At 35.8% G+C, this 17,542-nt stretch overlaps 1 protein-coding gene and 1 long non-coding RNA gene across 4 annotated transcripts in view; one reads left to right on the top strand and one right to left on the bottom strand.

Moving 5' to 3' along the window:
- LOC137647251 (uncharacterized) overlaps nt 1–17,542 on the top strand; it is a 76,597-nt gene that overhangs the window by 54,251 nt on the left and 4,804 nt on the right. The window lies entirely within an intron of this gene.
- Nucleotides 5,012–17,542, bottom strand: part of LOC137647252 (uncharacterized) — a 188,585-nt gene continuing 176,054 nt past the window's right edge. The window contains exon 3 of the long non-coding RNA XR_011045548.1: nt 5,012–7,457. This is a non-coding gene — a long non-coding RNA (uncharacterized lncRNA). The remainder of the gene's footprint in view (nt 7,458–17,542) is intronic.

Genomic DNA, 17,542 nt, shown 5'->3' on the forward strand with positions numbered 1-17,542 from the left:
AGTTTTTATTTGATTGGGGAACTGTTTTCATACTTTCAATTGATGTTCACAGTCTCAATAGGTTTTGTTTAAATGGGCGAGTTTGCAATTATAGTGTTTCAGAACTCCCATATGTTAAACCTGTGTGGATCCTGCATCACAACACAAGTAATGCTAAAGATTTCTATAAGTGACCCTTCAGCTTCCATCCTTTTGATTTGATTTCCTTTCTAACAATTTAGTTCTTAACCATTCAGATTCATTAACTTGCTTCAGTTTTCACTGTTCCTATTAGGGTAAATAAATTTGGTTGAGTTTTTGAGTTTATAGGATGGGTGTAATTATAGCTGTCAGTGTTATTTCCTCGCTGTTGATTTTGATATCTTTGTTTTTGGGATGACATAGGCACTTTTGGTTAATGTTCCTTGGCTATCCTTGTCTTGAATGATTTATGACAGTTGTTTTAGTGCAGTAGCAAGATTTAACCAGCTGGATTGGTCAGAGGTCCAGTGTGTTATCTGGAACAAAAATACATGTAGACTTAATCAGTGAAAGTTGGTTTGATCAGACAGATGTTTATGGCATGTTTGGTTTTTTTTGGGTTTCATGTATTTAGAAAAATGCTGTTGGTTTTATTTATAGTGCTTAAAAATTCAAGATAGTATATTTTGTGCTTATGCAACAATTGGGTGTTCAGTTTTAAGAATTGCTTGTGTAGGTATTTTTGCAATTTTGCTCGTGTAAAATTATCTCTTCTCTCCCTTGATGAACTTTGTAGAGCTATTCTCTTTTGAAGCTGCTTTAAAGATTATTTTCCCCTCCTGTTTGACCCTGATAGCAATAAAGAGGGCATGAACTTTTCAATTTGCAATTTGCTAGTGTAGATTGCTAATCAGGTAAAGTATCCTTGTTTTCCCTAAATTTTGTAATCACTTGAGATATTTGGCAATTACTATATCCAACTGGTTTGAGATATTTTGAAATAAGTTTGGAGTTATATTAAGAAGTTCTCTTTTAGTATCCTTTTAGATTTTCCCTTACGTATGCTTGAACTTACTGACATTATTTATCTTGGACAGTGAGCTCCAGTGAGAGGAGCGAATTTTCCTAGATGAAGGGCGACGTACCTTTGAAATAAGGTATGTGGTCTAGTTTGTCAGTAGTTCCTCCTTTGTCTGTTGCTTTTGTGTTCTAAGTTTTTCCAGTAGATTATAAGCCATTTTTCACACTTACCATCTCGTGACCATGGCCATCATTGTTGATAGACCCCTTGCTTCTACCAAAAGTGTGTATGATCATGCCAATTTTTCAGTCATCTTGTACAACTTTTCCAGATACTTAAATGCTGCATGAATGCTGCTTTCTTTTCCAGGTATGTTTCAAAAGCATGATTCTGTGTTGCTATATCCTTTACTTCATCATTTTGATTCTTAACGCAGTTTGATCTCTCTACACTTGTTTTTCTCATAGACTTCTATTTCAAGTTTCAAGTTATCAGTTTCTGTTATTATTATTACTTGCCAAGCTAACCCTAGTTGGAAAAGCTGGATGCTATAATCCCAGGGACTCCAACAGGAAAATAGTTAAACAGGAAAATAGCTCAGTGAGGAGGGGGAAAAAGGAAAAATAAAATATTTGAAGAATAGCAATAACATCAAAATAAATATCTCCTATATAAACTATAAAAACTTTAATAAAACAAAATATTTGAAGAAGAGCAACAACATTAAAATAAATATCTCCTATATAAACTATAAAAACTTTAACAAGACAAGAGGAAGAGAAATAAGATAGTATAGTGTGCCCAAGTATACTTTCAAGCAAGAGAACTCTAACCCAATACAGTGAAAGACCATGGTACAGATGCTATGTCACTACCCAAGATTAAAGAACAAAGCTTTTATTTCGGAGTGTCCTTCTCTTAGAAGAGCTGCTTACTTCTAAAGAGTTTATTCTACCCTTAAAAATATGAAAGTGGCCACTGAACAAATAAAGTGTAGTAAGAAGAATTTTTGGTAAACTCAGTGTTGTCAGGTGTATGAGGACAGAGGAAAATATGTAAAGAATGGGCCAGACTATTCGGTGTATGTGTATATGTGTGTGTGAGTGTCTTTCTGTGTAGGCAAAAGGAAAATGAACCATAATTATTGAGAAGGATCCAACATATTACTGTCTGGCCAATAAAAAGACCCCATAACACTCCAGCGGTAGTATCTCAATGGTTGGCTGGTGCCCTAGCCAACCCTGGAATTCTCTGTGCTGCTGTTGTCAAAACCTAATTCATTCATTTTATTTGATTCAAAACTACCAAATCACACTTTTTTTTTTATTTATGGAAGTGTTGGCAGGGATGTTCACTTTGATATACACCATTATCAGCTTATGCTGCTGCATACTTTAATGGGGATTTTGGGGGGAAAGGAGATGAAAGAAGAAAGATCATTTTTTAATGTTGCATTAGTAGCTCATTTCTTCTGGGAGATAGATATAAAACGGGAATAATAATGTCCAAAGGACAGCCCTCATTGAAATTGAGACGATTTCTAGAAGTTATACAAAACTAAATAATCTCTCTCTCTCAACCATTGTCAGATTTCTTCAGTCAATCGACAGGGGTTTTATAATTCTTTTGTTCTTAAACATTCTATAGGCTTGCTCCTCTTCAAGGTAAAACTCCTATTATATAAAGACTAAACCTTATACAACAGGACTGCTGAAATTGTTTTTTAATGACACAAGTTCTTATGACAAGACATTTATAAAGGACATTAGTTAAGAAAAAATTTAGGGATCTACCGCTCTGCTTTGTGTTCTTTGACTGTCGCTTCCTTTGCAGGAATCCCTGGCTCTTTGCTACTGTTTATGTTTCGTTTTATGGCTCAGCGCAAAGCATATTTAAAGACTTCAATACTTAATCATATGGTAATAGAGAATATCAAATGCAAAATCATGAGGGTATTAATTAACTAAAGTTTTTTTGTGAGTGGCCAATATTTTTCATGGAACGGTTTTGTGTGACATAGGGTAGGGAAATATTCACCATTTTATTTGTTCATTTATATCTTATATCCATGTACAGTATATTTATTATTTTAAAATCTATAGTTTTTAAAATGGGCATTGTTGTAAACTTTGGGTTAGCAGTGTCTGTTTTATCAGTCTCAATTCCTGTTGTAAAAGTAGTGCATAATTTCCTTTAATCTTAGACAGATTGATTCTATAGGTAGAAAAGTGCAGTTAGTGCGCCTGACACTTTGTACCTTAGGCATATTTTATGTGTGTTTGCAACATTTAGCCCCTCTAGCTGCTGTTACTTTTTATACTTTTATGTGACCTTTATTCTTGATTCATTACTTCTGTCTTTCTGTCCAGCATCTTCTAACCTCTACTTCATAGTGTAACTGCAGCCTTTATCCCCAGTTGCACTTGGCGCTGAATGGCCTCACAGACCCCAAAATCGGAAATCCCATCTTAGGCACATCAAGATAAGCTCACACTATCTCTTGTCATTTGTATGGCACCTAAACCTTACATGAGATTTGTATTGATATGAATCTTTTTGCATGTTCTTTTGTGTACTGTATTGGGATTGTTCTAAAATCTATAAAGCACTTAGTCCTTTCACAATTGTTCTGTGATTGTTGAATGATCATAAGTGTGGTATGTCCTTTAAGGCCTTTGAATATTGCTCTATTTTCATAACAAAATAGCTTAACGAGACCAAAGCGTTACATTTCCCATCCCTTGGAGGGCTGACTAGAACAATTAATTCTCCAGCTGGGCGTGAAAATTGAAGGAAGGAAAATTAGTCAGACAGGAATATATTGAGTACACTTTGAATAAAGTTATTCCCATGAAAAATATAACTAGTTAAAACTTTTAATTTGCTCCTAAGTGTATACAAACCTTTCGTCCTTTAAGTAGGGAATGTTTTCAGTGTGAGCTAGGACTGCCGTTGAAATCATTACCAATGAAGTTAACAACAGGTTGTGAGCAATGGTAAGGAGCCTTGCACCTCTACTTGTCGAAAGCTCTTTGTGGCAGGATGTTTCAAAAACAAGCTCACACCCTGACAATTGTCTCAACAAAACAAACTCCCCTTACGTTAGCTAAACCAGATTCTTAGACAAAAGAACAAGAAAAACAAAACATAACCTTAATACTATATTTCTTAATACTAAATGCTTAAACCAAAACCATCCACAATCAAAATACTTAAAACTAATCATAAACTTAATACTAAATATAAAAAAAATGTAACACCATTCATATAAACCAAGAAACCCTACAAACTTACAATTAAATAGACCACAACCAATATGTAATAAGTATATGAATATAAGGACACAGACACTCGTCCAAATGAGCTGAACAGTCTTAATCAATGGCACATTGGTGAGTGAAGCAATCTATGGTGGTTAATGCGTAATCATCATCATCTAAAGAAAATTCCTTCAAACAGGCAAAGTGGTTACCGATTGTATCCAAATTCAAAAGAGCAGTCAGTTCCAAGTCCTAATACTAGCAGGGTCAAAAATCATAATTCCACATAGAAGCAGTCTCCAAAAGGAGTCCAAAGAGCCAAAGGAGGAATTACGGGTTGCATAATAAAAAAGAAAACCACTTCCGAGCACTCCTAGCTAACTAAACTATCACACTATAATCAAAGATAAATAATAAACATTTTCTATTATTCAGAATCACTCCTAGCAAAGATAAATAAAATGTACTTACTGTTAATATAAACAAAATACTTCCACGCTGGTCGAAAAATTATACAAAATAGTAGTCCAGCACTCAAACCACACAACTGCCTCTAGCTGCAGCCAAATCTAAAAGAACATTCACAACTTTCCTAACCTAGCTAAAAAAAAAAAAAAAAAAAACATAAACAACCTCATTTATACCAAGTCTTTCTTACAACAAACAGTCAATACACTAACTACCTCTCACTCTGTGACACACACACACACTCACTCTCTCTCTCTCTGGCAAATTTGCCAAAAAACTAGAAATAAAAAAAAATTAAAAATTGATCCTCCACATCTTCACTTTGGTTTGAATCACAATGACAACAGGCATAATGATGCACCCTTAATCAAACTTTATTTTCTGTTCATTTTGGGAAGTAAATTCAGCTGTTGATTGCTATGGTTGTAAAGCAAGGGAAGAGATTCTTACGTGTGGGGAAGGCTGACTTTTATTGTTTTTGTCAAACTGGCTGTGGATGCACAGTTTGTACTTCTTGCTAGGGGCATAATTGCTCGCAATCATATCCGTGGGGAGGAATTGGGTTCTCTTCCTCACGATGTTCATCAAGTCAGTTTTCTACCACCTCTCCTGCACAGATGCCCCAGGCTGTGTCCCCAGGGAGTATGTGTTGGGAATAAGGAGCCCTAGGATCTATGTCGGCAGGCTTTACTGGTCCTGTTTGATTGTAAGGTTCCTCTAGTGTTTGCCACACCTCATGGGAGGTGGAGGAGGTTCTCTGTTTGTGCATACCTTAGACAACGTGTTTGATCTAGGAACACTTGAGCCTCCATATGTGTTTCAGGTAAGCCTGGATGACTTGTTTTGGAGCAGATAGCTAAGGCTAACTCTATCATTGGGTCCCAGTGTCAATGTCTCCCTTGGTGATTCTAGTGTTGAAAGGTGTGGTCAGTGGCTTCAGTGAGGTCCACAGTGTACCCCACCCCTAACTACAATGACTAATCATGTAGGTGTCACATCTGAAGTTGGGAGTAAGTTGCTTCCTGGCTGAACGGCGTTGGCCCGGTGCCTGGCATTGTGTGTGTCTCCCTTAATCTGGTCATCCCTGTGTTCTCCCCCGTTCCCCCTACCTCACTTTAATCCTTGTGCTTGTTGATCTGGGCCCCGTAACTTCTGCTCTCTCGATGCATGTAATTCCGCATGTATCTGTGTCGCTGGCCCTTCTGAGTGTTCCTAACCCTTCCTATTACAGTGGTTCCTGCTGGAGAAGCCCGTGGTTTCTCCCCATGAAAGAGCGTTATCATGATTGCTCATACCTCAACACCTTTACTTATAGAGCCTGAGATGAGGGTTGAAAAGAGAAGGAAACAAAATTTTTCTTCTTTCACTTCCAATTCCTCTTCTTCATTAGCCTGTTTGACTTCTGATTCTGTTTCTGACACTTCTTTTAAGACATAATGAGAGGTTTCTGATTTATGGGGTTCTCCGGGGATCGACCTGTTCGCTACACTGCTAAACAAGAAGCTCCCCTTGTTTTCTTCCCAATATAAACCCAGGGGCAGTGTTCAAAGTCGCTAAACAACCGTGTGGGGATGCTCTCAAATGCCCTCATTCCGATTGGTATCCTATTCCGCTTCGCCCAGATCTTGAGATAATCCTTATGACTTTCACTTCCTCAATGGACCATCCTGTGTAATTGATGTCACAGAAGGGATTCTTCTCCGGTAGTTTCATCTCTACAGTATGGTAGATTAAGGATTTCCCATCTTCCTTTTCTGAGAGAAGCTCCTCCCAGTTACTGCTGTCAAGGCTATTGCTTATCCTTGAGTATAGCCTTTCGAAAGAAATGAGGTAGTCTTTTCTATACTTGTAAGGAGCTTCGAACAGTCTTGAGTATCCTGGGACCTCAGGCCCCTGAGGAAGGCATATCCCACACACTCAAGAATCACAGGTGTATCCATTTGAACCTTTGAGATGGCCATTAGTCAGGGTTCTAATTCTCAAGGCTGTCTCTGCTGCCTTGGCATTGGCGAAAAGTTTAGGAGAGTTACAAGGGGGGGGGGGTCTGCCCACACACAGGGATGGAAGGAGCTCCCTTGGTACTAGATTGCTTGGACAACTGCTAATTCCTTTAAGTTGAACTAATCATCTCATCTGCCCTTTCCAGTCCTAAACCGAAAGGTGATAAGTAAAGAGCTTTCGACAGTGGGTGGTGGTGCTCCTTCCCCGTTCTCATGACTTATTGTTAACCATTTCAGTGGGCATTCCAGTTGGATTGAAAACATATTCCCTACTTAAAAGGACTCAGGTTGGTATAGCTGGGAATAATACAAATTACTTCTATTATTTGTTACACAGTAGTTGAATCCATACGATAGCCAATATTTTTCCTGTTATATGAATATTGTTCCAAATCACACTTTAACCATAATATTTTTTAGAACTTACTTAAATTACATTAACTAGTAACTGTGCAGTAGTGTGTATCTGTATTTTTCAAAAATGTCAAGGAAAATTACCGGTCATCAAAGATCATGAAGAAAAATCTTGGTATATAAAGATATAGGTAAATATAAAATTTTTTGGCTTTTAAGCGTTTGAAGACTACTGCCCTCATTGTCAAGTGGGCGTTATAGTGAATCGATATTTATTTAGGTTTCTGTTAGATCTTCTAATTTTCTTGTGGTTATGCTGCCCAGCAGTTGATCGCAGTAGGCTGATTTCCTTTTTGAAGTTTGCAGAGGTCAAGCATTTGGCATTCCATTAGTCTGTGGAATATATATGTAACATTAGTTTCCTTAGAGAATCCATAGTGCACCTGATTAGTATTTAAATAATTCAAATATCCTCATAATAAGCTAAATATATAAACTGACTGCAGTATATGGTAAACTAAGTCTTCCTTGCTTTTTAAAGTTTCCTTGATAGTGATTAGTGGAGTTTCCTAATGTAACAGAAAATATTATCATTAAGTAATTTACAATATTTACTAAAACAACAAATGTTTTAGAAATTATTCATAAGAAATAAAAAATCCAATGTTTACTCTACATAACACCGATAAATGTTTTGTAAAGTGAACACTTCCTTCTCATTGGGATGCATATCACCTAGGTGCTGTGGATGTCCTGCTGGCTTATCTGAAACAGGAATTATCATAAAAATAATGTTCTAATGCTAAAATTCTTTCACTTGGAGAGTGAAACTATTTGAAAAAACAATCCTCATATATAAAGCTATTGTAATCACGTCGTCTTGTTGCAAAAATTAACAGAAAAATATGCTTGCTGATCTTTGCCTATGTTGTGTTTTTTGAGAAGTGAATTATACATACATATACCAAGGCCCTTCTCCCAATTTTGGGGGGTAGCCGATATCAAAACAAATGAAAAAAGGGGACCTTTCCTCTACATTCCTCCCAGCCTGACAAGGGACTCAACCGAGTTTGGCTGGTACTGCTAGGGTGCCACAGCCCACCCTCCCAAGTTATCCACCACAGATGAAGCTTCATAACGCTGAATCCCCTACTGCTGTTACCTCTGCGGTCATCCAAGGCGACCTGAGGAAGCAGCAGGGCCTACCGGAACTGCGTCACAATCGCTCGCCATTCATTCCTATTTCTAGCACACTCTTGCCTCTCTCACATCTATCCTCCTATCACCCAGAGCTTTCTTCACTCCATCTATCCAACCAAACCTTGGCCCTTCTCTTGTACTCCTCCCCTCAACTCTTGCATTCATCACCTTCTTTAGCAGACAGTTATTTTCCATTCTCTCAACATGGCCAAACCACCTCAACACATTCATATCCACTCTAGCTGTTAACTCGTTTCTTACACCCGTTCTCACCCTCACTACTAAGTCCCTAACCCTATCTACTCGAGATACACCAGCCATACTCCTTAGACACTTCATCTCAAACACATTCAAATTGCTTGCAAGACTGAAGTATCCCTTCTCAACCAACAAGGGCTAACATGGCATTGTTCCATTGTGTCTCATGCAGCGTCAGTAGGCTATTGGCATGGTTTGCTATGCACGACCAATTAAAGATATATATACGTAGTATACAATACCCAATTTGTTTCATACTGTACAATTATAAACTTGAAATATTGCCTGTTGCAGTATAAAGAAACAAGTACTTTATCAGTATCTGGTTGATAATTACACCTTCGACTACCATTTGACATTTCCCATAGTGCATACTGTAGCTCCTTTGAAATTCTTTCTGTGCTGAAGATCCCAACAATGTTGATTATTTCATTATATGTCTACTCCCTTATAGGTCATTATTATTATTATATCTTATTGCTCCACTCATGTATCCAATGGGTGGCTTTGTCGTACATGCAATTACTTATTGGTCAAATTTCAATTGTTGCAGTTAATAATGTTTATGCTAGCTGTTTCCTTTTCATTGGTTTTATTCAGTTTTTTTGTTGAGTGATTTCTGTAAGATATCAAGTTAAATACAAAATGTATGCTCTTTATCTTCAAAGGTAGGGGATGTGCATGATTGTTATAATTCAATGGGTATTTCTTTGACGAGTGTGGATGGAAAAATGTATGGTAGAGTGCTAAGTTGTAGGATTTAGGATAAAACAGGATGCAATCCTAAAAAGTGCAGGGATGTATAGATCAGATTTTTACATTCAGGTAGATATGAGAGAAATATTAAGAAAAAGGTAAGAGGTGTATGTTGCATTTTTGGGTATGGAGAAAGCTTATGATTGAGTTGATAGGGAAGTGCTATGAAATGTGATGAGGTTATTTGGAAGTGTGAAAGGTTGTTGCAAGTAGTGAAGATTTTATATATAGGCAGTAAAGCGTGTTAGGATAGAAAATGAAGTGAGCGAGTTATCATGAGTGGAAGGTTGATCAGTTGTTTGCGGATGGTACTTTATTGGTTGCAGACTTGGAAGAAAAGTTAGGTTGATTATTGACAGAGTTTGGGAGGGTGTGTGAGAGAAGGAAGTTAAGAGTTAATGTGGGTAAGGGTAAGGTTATAAGACGCATGCGAAGGGAGGGTGGTGCTTGGTTAAATGTCAAGTTGAATAGTTAGATCATTTAAGTACAGGTCTTTTGTTGCTGCAAATGGTGGAGTGGAAGCAGATATACGTCTGATTGTAAATTAAGGATGTATAGTACTGGAGGTAGTGAAGTAAGTGGTGGAGAATAAGGGGGTAGGAATCAATGTAGAGTTATTTATGGGAAAGGGATTGTACCATCTGTGATATATGGATGGAAGTTGTGGGGAATGAAAGTGATGGAGAGAGAAATTAAATATCTTCAAGATTGTGTGAGGAGTATGGCGGGTGTACAGCATCTCGATTAGATAGGGTTAAGAACTAAGTAATGAGGGTGAGAACAAGTGTAATGGTCATGAACAAAATAGTGAGGGTGAGAACAAGTGTAAGAAGTGAATTCGCAGCTTGAGTGGATACGAATGAGTTGAAGTGATTTGGCCATTTAGAAAGAGTGGAAAATGGCCATCCACAGAAGGAGGTGAGGAACGCAAGAGTTGATGGGAGAAGTTCAAGATTAAGGCCAAGGTTTGGGTGGATGGATGAAGTGAAGAAAGCTCTGGGTTATAAGAGAATAGATGTAAAAACTGCAGATTTTTTAGCCTCAAAGTTATCTGTTATTTTGCGCAAGTTAGCAAAAAAAAGGAACTTATAGCACTTGGAGAATTGGTAATGTTACTCCTTTATATAATTGTGTGTGGTAGCTCAAGTACAATTGAATACCGCCCAATTTCCATAACTCCCATATTATCTAAAGTTTTTGAACGTCTTAATAGGTTCGCTGAAGGTAATCATCTATTCCCTAGTTTGCAATTTGGTTTTCGTAAAGGCCTTGGAGCATGTGATGCCCTTCTTACAATCTCCAATGCTGTATAGAAATCCCTTGATTGGGGTCAGGAAGTTCGTATGATTGGCCTTGATTTTATTGCTGCCTTTGACCTAGTTAATCATGAGGCCCTTGTTTTCAAACTGAAACAGTTGGGAGAGGGTGGGTCGTTTCTTAGCATCATTATTGATTTTTTAAGTAATAGATCTCAGAGTTGTTGATGGGCACCAAAGTGAGTGTAGGAATCATGATATCTGTTCCATGGGGGTAGTGTTCTTGGCCCATTACTTTTCATACTATATACACATGACATGTGGTTTGGTCTAGAAAATAAGCTTGTTGCATATGCAGATGATGCTACTCTCTTTGCATCAATTCCATCCTCTGAATGTAGATCTGGGGTTGCTAAATTCCTTAATAGAGATCTAGCTAAAATTAGTGCATGGTGCAAATTATGGGGTATGAAGTTGAATCCTTATAAAACTCAAAATATGATTGTAAGTAGGTCAAGGACAGTGGCTCCTCAACATCCGATCGCAGTATTGATAATGTTTCTTTAACTTTGTATGACTTAAAATTTTAGGTTAATCATGAGGCCCTTGTTTTCGAACTGAAACAGTTGGGAGAGGGTGGGTCGTTTCTTAGCATCATTATTGATTTTTTAAGTTAGATCTATGAGTTGTTGATGGGCACCAAAGTGAGTGTAGGAATGTAATATCTGGTGTTCCAAAGGGTAGTGTTCTTGGCCCATTACTTTTCATACTATATACACATGGCATGTGGTTTGGTCTAGAAAACAAGCTTGTTGCATATGCAGATGATGCTACTCTCTTTGCATCAATTCCATCCCCTGAATGTAGATCTGTGGTATGAAGTTGAATCCTTACAAAACTCAAAGTATGATTGTAAGTAGGTCAAGGACAGTGGCTCCTCAACATCCGATCGCAGTATTGATGATGTTTCTTTAACTTTGTATGACTTAGAATTTTAGGTGTGATTCTCGGCAGCAGATTCTTTTTTGAGAAATGCATTAGTCTGTGTCTTCTTCAATTGCACAAATAATTGGCTTATTGAGAAAGTCTTTCAAGATTTTTGGTGATCAATCTATTCTGAAGAAGTGTTTAAATTCTTTCATTCTACCTTGTTTCGAGTATTGTTTTCCTGTCTGGTTGTCAGCAGCTGATTCTCATCTTAATTTGTTGGCCAAAAACTTACGGTTTATTAAATTTCTTATTCCTGATCTAGATATTAATCTTTGGCACCGTCGTTCTATTAGTTCATTATGCATGTTGCATAAGATTTTTCATAACTCTGGCCATCCTTTACATTTAGATCTTCCTGGACAAGTCCATCCTGTTTGTAATACTAGGCAGGCAGTTAACTCTAATAATAGCCAGGCCTTCTCCATTGTGAGGCTCAATATTACACTGTATTCTAGAAGTTTTATTTCCAGCTGTGACCAAGTTGTGGAATAATCTTCCTTAGTTGAATTAGTAGAACTTCAAAGTTAAAAGTTGCAGCAAATGTTTTTATGTTGAACAGGCTAACCTAAGTCTTTTTATAGTTTATATACGACATCTGTTTTAACGTTGTTACTGTTTTTAGAAAAATTTATTGTTAATTTGTTCTCATTTATTTTTTTCCTTTCCCCACTGGGCTATTTTTACCTATTGGAGCCCTTGGGCTTATAGCATCTTGCTTTTTCAACTAGGGTTGTAGCTTGGATACTAATAATAGAGAGCATGCCAGAAATTTGAATGAATAGTGAGCGATTGTGACGCAGTTCCAATAGGCTCTGCTGCTTACTCCAGTTGCCTTGGTGACCGCTGAGTTTTGGCAATAGGGGATTAAGCATGTAAAGCTTCATTTTTGGTGGCACCCTAGCAGTACCATAAAAACTCAGCTGAATCCCTCGTCAGGCCAGGAGGAGCGAAGAGAAGGAAAGTCCTCTTTTGTTGTGTTTTTTCATCTGGGCAAACCCCAAGATTCCCTATGACTTTTTTGTGGTACTGTAAGGGTAACACGATTATTTTCTCCATGTTTTTTTTTTTTTCTCTCTCTCTAATGATTATACCATATTTCCTGTGACACAAGCCACTACAAGTTTTAAGACACCATATATTTAACCTAGTAATGTTTGGAGGGGAAAAAAAAAATTGAGGATTTTATAACCTATCGTAGCAGCAATTCCTAGGCGGCAATTCTCCAGTGTGATTTTTTGGTTTTGAGGCAGTAAATTTTTATAATTTAGGTGTATTATGAAATGTGTTAGGTGAATATTGATTAGCTGTAAACCTGCTATATCTCAATTTTATTATATATTCAAATAAAAAACCACTAAACCAGTCAAAGTTGCTACCATGTGTGACAATGTTTTCAAGTGTTTGTGTTTACATAAAACCAGTTTTGCCAATTTGCCAAATACTCCTGATCAAAGTTTGGTAAAAATTAAAATTCCAGTAATTTTTACCAAATTCCTTATGAACATGTTTCATACAAAATTAAATTTTGATTAAATAAAGGATTCTAGAAATTTCACAAGTCGGAATATTTTTTCTGCCGTTTTTGTGACTAGGTCTAGTTAGTTTACAGCTAACTTGGTAACACTGCACTTTACTTGCAGTGAGATGTTTTTATTCAAGTTTCTGTTCAGCAACAACTATCTGTATTATTTTGTAACCCATGCAACAAAGTTATTACCAAAATATTGCTTTATTACAAAATATCAACCAAACCTGAGAAAAATACTTGCATACTGCTTGAATGCCATTAGTTGGCATGTTTGCAAGTAGATGGCACTGACAAATCATCAACTGGCCAACAAAACAAAAACAAATATCTTTTTGCCTTTATTAATTAAAGTGCATTAAAATTACTTTTGAATAATAATTGTAGGAGTGTATTTTATGTCCGTTGCTCGAGTGTTTTTATGTCACTGCTGAGGTGTCTTGTGGGTTGTCAAACACCTGTATACAACTTTATCTTAGTGTGAAGACACAGGGTGATTTTGCGGGGCATTTTTCAGGGGAAGGAGTGCATCTTATGGCACGGGGATATACGGTAGTAAATGCTTTTTGCATTTATCATCCAATACTAAATTATGATAGAAGTTCTTGATGAAATTAATTTCATAAAAATAAAAAGGCGCTACCATCAAGAACTCTTAAGAATAGAATTACTAATACTAATTTGTTTTAATGATATTACAGTGGTTGGGAAAATTATAAGGTTAAGATACTTGCCTTCTGGCTAGTACTGTACTGTGGTAACGTATTTGCTTAGCTTTCACATGGCGGCAGATTGATCCACACCAGGGATTGTGAGTTTAAGCTGTTTACTGGGAAGGTCACTGCTGTGCATGGGCCCCACAGTGGGTGGTTAGGCTTGCCTGGCTGACATTCTGGTGAACATCTACTCTGATGAAACTGAAACCAGACACCTTTAACTTGTGGTTTGTATTAATGATATTCTGGTGGAAAAAATTATGAAGTTGAGAGTTTACATTAGTAGCTTTTCGATATAATGTACAGTACTGTGATTTCCTTGGCTATTGCGGTTGTTCCATTTTACCCCCCCCCCCCCTTGCTGAAAAACCGCAAAGTAACAAAAATCTGCTGATCTTTTTTAAGTTATTCATATTTCTTCATAAATTTTACCTTTTGTAAATCTAATACTCATAAACCTGTTATTATTATTACTACTACTACTATTAGCTAAGCTACAACCCTAGTTGGAAAAGCAAGATACTATAAGCCCAAGGGCTCCAACAGGGAAAAATAGCCCAGTGAGGAAAAGAAATAAGGAAATAAATAAACGATAAGGAAGTAATGAAAATTAAAATATCTTAAAAACATTAACATTAAAACATATTCTATATAAATTATAAAAGGACTTATGTAAGTCTGTTCAACATAAAAACATTTGGTGCGAGTTTGAACTTTTGGAGTTCCACTTTTTAAGCTAAAACTTTTATTGTAAATACATCCTTACGTATACATAAATAAAAAAAAATGTCTGAATACTCATTAACAAACGTACTGCTCACCCAGGTCATCATGCCACTAACCCTTCTACCCCCAATGGACGTACTGGTACGTTTCACAAAACTCATCCCTTAACCCCCATGGACGTATCGGTACGTTGTTGTAAAAAGCTGCCATTTGCAATTTTTTTTTTTTTTTTTTTTTTTTTTTTTTTTTTTTTTTTTTTTTTTTTTTTTTTTTATCTATGAGAAACTTCGGGTATTTTCAAAAATAATGAGACCAACTTGACCTCTCTATGACAAAAATTAAGACTGTCAGCGCAACCTAAAAAAAAGAAAATATTGCAAAACTTGCTTGAAAAAGAAAAACGCCTTGGGGTTAAGGGTTGGAAAGTTCCAAATAGCATTGGGAGTAAACTATATGTTCATTTATGGAGGCCAAAAAGTACAGTTGTATTTAAAATAAACTGGATTTTAAAGACAATGATGCAATACTATATCCTATAGTAATTTTTACATTCACTTATTTGCAATGTATTATGAAATGAAAACACAGCGAATATATATCTTTTCCATTGTTTGGGTTTGTAATCTGTTGAAGACTACCATCTATGCTTTCCAAATCAGCTGATTAAGGCATACAACAAAATAATTTTTATTTCGTTAAGAGGCAATTATCACTTGAACTATCGTTTTATTGTAATTCTTAATAAAAAAAAATATTTTTTCTCAATGTATTTACTGTCAATTAAGGGCATAGCGAAGTTTAGAGGTGTTTCTTCCCTATTGATGATACAAAATACTTTTATAGTCTTCACAATGCTTGATGACAAAACTTAGGAAATTAATTGAATTTTTCTTTCAATTCTTTTGGTAGTTTTTGGTTTACCTATTCATAAACTGAAAAAGGTATACTGTAATGCAAAATATATCAGGCATTCTACTCAACGTCATTTGAACAACTACTGTAGTTGTTTACTATAATACAAAAGCTAAAATGCAAGCAACACAGCTGTTTTCCTTATTGACTGTTAATAACAAGATGGTGAGTTTTTGTTTGGTTGTTAATACCCGTATGAGTTAACCCCTTTGCTGTGATGACGTTAGTATACATCAAAACAAGTCGGGTTGAAACAAATGGTGACGTCTGAATACATCATTATCAATATTGCAGGCTTTAGTATAATCCATATCGAAGTTAAAATTACTTATATGCTACAAAAGATTATAGGACATGGTTGTGTAACACGGAGTTTGCACACTGGAAATTTCACTAAAAAATTTCCTCCCTGATATCAGCTTCTCCTTTTTTTCTTTCTTTCTACAGCCAACCAACAAAGTCTTAGGGATTCTAGCCTTTATTTCCGATTGTGTTAAGAGCTATTTTGGTCTGTTTTCTTGTTATTTGTCTGTTTTTATGTTGCCATATCGAATCACACCACACTCTAGCCAATGGCGACATTCCCTACCTGAGGTATTACTAAACCCCCTCTCCCCCAGAGGTGTAGGGATCCTTATATCTCAACCCTACTATTTACCAATGTACTTGTAATTTATGATTATGTAAGGTCTATTTTAGTGCATTTCTATATTGAATTTATGTTCAAAGCACAAAAAAAAAGGTTCTTCAATTCTCCACCTTTAACTCCCACAAGTCCCACTTACATAAGCAAAACGTTTTACCAGTGTTGCAAAATGTTGACACATCAAATTTGTTTTTACTTATTTTATTCCTTTTTTTTTCTCAACTATCATTTCTACAAAATATCATTATCTTCATGTCATATATATTTCATATTAGTATTGTTTCTTTGTTTTCTCTAGTAAAAATTAACCTTTTGTCATTATTTCCATCTATTGCCATCTACGCAGTAGTCATGTTCTTACATGCGCAGTCTCTATTTCCAAGGCAGTGAAATACACAAAACAGGAATGATCCAGTTCATAGTGATAGTCACTTCAATGTATAGTTTTTTTTTTTTTTTTTTTTTTTTTAACACAAAATCACAGTGCTTTACCATTATTTAGAAATATTCCATAAAACAACTTTCTTGTAAAATAGTATATCACTTCACAATGAATAAAAAAAACATTTGGGTTATTTAGAGTGAAATACAATGGAGTTATTTTATTAAATAAATTTATTCTGAACTGTAGTAAAACCAATTAACACGGAAATGTAGCTTATTGTAGAGCAAATGAGCAAGTATATCCGTTGGTGATAAATCTCTTATATAGCTTGAGTGGTGGATCAGAGGCCTCGTAGTGAAGGGGCTAAGGATAATTTTATCATTCTCTTTGGCTTTTTTAACTTACTGAACTGTAAGTTGGGATAAAGAGGGGGAGAAAAAGAGACTAATTTATTATAAATAAGTCTCACGGCATCCATGATAAAATAATTTGTTATGGGTGAAACTTTGGTGCTCGCACAATATGCGAGATTGCTAGTGTTGAAAGAGTATATATGGTATTATTGTAATTTACGTTGATTAATTTGTGTGCCCAAAAACTATTGTTCAAGAAAGAAATTAGAATATGAAGAATATAGAACACCTGTCCTCAAAAACCAGTGAAATATAAATATATATATATATATATATATATATATATATATATATATATATATATATATATATATATATATATATATATATATATATATACACACACACACACACACACACACACACACACACACACACACACACACACACACACACACACACACACAGAAGTTGAATATAAATGGATGTTGACTGCTTTTTTCTGATGGAAATTTTATGTAATATTCTTGAGATTTAAGGTACCTAATAATTTAGTTATCCTATTCCAATTCTAGTAGAGTAAGATGTCTACGTACCTGTTACAAAATATGTTTTATTTGTACTAAGTTGATGCTTTGTAACTAAGATTCTTCAAAAACTTAATTTATAAGGGAAAAAAAAGAGGAAGCCTATGCTCTTACCAAATGTTTGCAAATATATTTTGTCAGTTAAACTAATAATTTAACAGACAAGTA

Source organism: Palaemon carinicauda, chromosome 9 (assembly GCF_036898095.1).
Source record: "Palaemon carinicauda isolate YSFRI2023 chromosome 9, ASM3689809v2, whole genome shotgun sequence".
In the NCBI taxonomy this organism is placed as follows: Eukaryota; Metazoa; Arthropoda; class Malacostraca; order Decapoda; family Palaemonidae; genus Palaemon; species Palaemon carinicauda.